This window comes from Austrofundulus limnaeus, unplaced genomic scaffold (genome assembly GCF_001266775.1).
Source record: "Austrofundulus limnaeus strain Quisiro unplaced genomic scaffold, Austrofundulus_limnaeus-1.0 Scaffold114, whole genome shotgun sequence".
In the NCBI taxonomy this organism is placed as follows: Eukaryota; Metazoa; Chordata; class Actinopteri; order Cyprinodontiformes; family Rivulidae; genus Austrofundulus; species Austrofundulus limnaeus.
In genome coordinates this window covers 1368749-1371573 of record NW_013952516.1, presented here as the reverse complement: position 1 = coordinate 1371573, position 2825 = coordinate 1368749, and the positions used below count along the sequence as shown (strand labels likewise).

The following is a 2825-nucleotide window of genomic DNA, read 5'->3' as shown; positions in this document are numbered from 1 at the left end:
TGTGTGTGTGTGTGTGTGTGTGTGTGTGTGTGTGTGTACGTGTACGTTGAGCAGAAATGCCCTGCTCACAGTGATACTTGATTTTACACTGCAGGTTGCTGTTTCCAGCGCGGCTCCAAAGCGCACTCCCTGTCGTTTTTCAGCAATTAGGATCACAATTTCTGTCTCATCCTGAGACCCGTCTGAKCTCAAACACACACTCACAGACTGGGCGGGCTTCTCGTTTGATGGCCTACACTGAGCGGAAGATGGATTGTGAATAATTAGGAAGATAATTGCCCAGCCAGGGGAGGAAAAAGAAGATCAATGACTGATCTTTAAACCAGGTTGTGTGTGTGTATGTGTGTGTGTCTGTGTGCACATATGTTTGTGTACGTGTGTTCTTTAGTGAGAGGGGAAAGGTGAAAGTTGAAGGACAAATATATGCATGTATTCACTGTTACAACTATACACCACATGGGCTCAGTGGCTTTAAAAAAGCATTATGCATGCATTCAGCTCTTGTGTCTGTGTCCTGGAGAAAACACTAAACTGTTTGTGGAAATGCAAACAATGAGATTCACATAAAATTAAACTATGTAGGAAAATGCTGAACGAGTTTGCCTAAATTTGTCCAATAAGAAAACTGTTGATGTGCAAAAATCAGAGCAGAGACTAAAATCAGCAATGGAGTAACTAAAAGAAAAGATTAGCAAATAGCTTAAGTTAACAAAACTGTAGTAAGAACATAAAGTTRGCAAAATCATAGCTAAAAGCTGAGGTTAAAACACAAGCAAAATTAGCAAAATAGTAGCAAAAAGTCAAAAATAGCTAAATAGTTGTTGCAGACCTGATGGAGCAGAATCAYAGCCATTAAACAAAACAGTAGCTAAAAGCTAAAATTAGCTAAATCTAATAGGATCTTAATAAAGCAAAAATAGAGCAAGTGTGCTGAAGCAGATGGAGAGCAACATTTTTGGGGTGGTAACTGAATGTATTTGTAATGGGGATTTTTTGTTTCTTTTTTGTAAATAAATCAAATAGAAGTGATTGTAAACTATTTCTAAAGTTGAATGTTTTGGTAGTTAAAATAACAAAGTACCCAGACATAGTTTGCCAAAAAAAAAAAAAAAAACATACGGAGGAAACTACAAACAGGAAACCAATCACACATTGTAAGTGTACATAAAAGGAAACGGTGCCAAAGAAAAGTGTTTCATCTCGTGTCTGTGTTCAGCCTGACTTCGGAGAAAACAAGCTTTCTTGTCTTTTTTTTTTTTTTTTTTGCCAAATGAAGAGACGGAATAAGAGTGAAAAATTGAAATGATGCAAAAAGGGGGAAGGTAGAATGTGGCAGGTCAGACTGCACCTGCTAAATAACAGATTTTCCTCCTTCTCCTCCTCTCTTTTTAGACAGACACACAAATCTCTGACTAACGTTTGATCAGAGCCTCCTGCTTCCGCTGCAACTCCTGCTGCTCTAACAGCACTCCTCCTGTTTCCTCTCCTCTGCTACCTCAGACAAAGGTGAGCACATTATAGACTGACAATCAGAATAGAGTCTGGAGCATGCATTTAATCACACGAACACACACACACAGTGGCATATGACACAATAAGTCATCTCCCATGGCAGCCAAACAATAAGGCCTCACTGATACCCATCTCTATCACATTTATCTACCAGCAGACTAGAGAAACTTATGGCTCCTCTACATGAGACCTCCTTTCATTCTGTTTGCATTTACATTTTTTTATCTCACTGTTTTTCTCCGCTCTCCCTGGATCATTAATTTACGATCTTGCCAACTAACAAAGACTAACAACGGGGACGACGGCGCTGTCTTTACTATTTATAGAAGTTAGTCTGCATAATGCTGAGGCTTTTATAAAATGCATGCAGACAGCACACAGGAAGGAATATTTTATCAGAGGAGGGATGARGAGACGGGGGGTTGCAAGTCTTGGGTCCAAGCCTTGAATCGTCGGCTACATCACCATATGAAAGGAGCTCCGCGCCTCTCTAAACACTACATATGCATTCGTAACGCAGCTCCAACACGAGACTGGGAATTCACCGCTCCATGTTAGTGAGCGCACTCTTGTGTAAGCAGGTGCTCAGAGGACAAGTGGTAATCAGTCTGAATTTGTCCGGTCCTGACTCCACCTGGCAACACCACACATCACAATTGACACAATAATTAAAAAAAAGGAAGCTGTGATGGCTGCATGTCCATCCTTGTGATGATGCTCTAAAGTGATATAAAGCAGTCATAATCTGATGTCTGCATTTGTTTTTCCCAGCATGACTACAGCCTTGAATCTCCAGCCGTGCAGGTCCATGAGTGTGTGTTTGTGTGTGTGTGTCTTTGTGTTTCCTCAGCATGACGGCTGATCCATGGCTTCAGTTTGGAACAGAGCAGCACACAGTAAAGCTGGCAGCTGACTGACGACTCAAGTCAAAAACATGAATGATGTTGTGTTCAGCTCAGATGACACATGGAGGAGGGAAGGAGAGTTCTCTTTAATGATTTGTTTGGTTTGGGGGCGGAGATGTGTGAGCATCTGTGTGTGTTTATGTAGTAAAATATACATTAATGAGACATTATTATCAAAAGGAGACATGTGGGATAATTAATTTAGACAGGTAAATATGATCAATCTGTGCAACACCTATTAATTAACACAACTACAGTGGTTTGCAAAAGTATTCATACCCCTTGAACTTTTCCATATTTTGTCACATTACAACCACAAACATAAAAATATTTCACTGGAATTTAATGTGAAAGACCAACACAAAGTGGTATACAATTGTGAAGTGGAAGCAAAATTTTACATGAATC

General features: G+C 40.0%; 1 long non-coding RNA gene across 1 annotated transcript in view; it reads left to right on the top strand.

Moving 5' to 3' along the window:
- Positions 1-2825, top strand: part of LOC106521751 (uncharacterized) — a 29664-nt gene that overhangs the window by 10648 nt on the left and 16191 nt on the right. The window contains exon 2 of the long non-coding RNA XR_001310704.1: positions 1393-1506. This is a non-coding gene — a long non-coding RNA (uncharacterized LOC106521751). The remainder of the gene's footprint in view (positions 1-1392; positions 1507-2825) is intronic.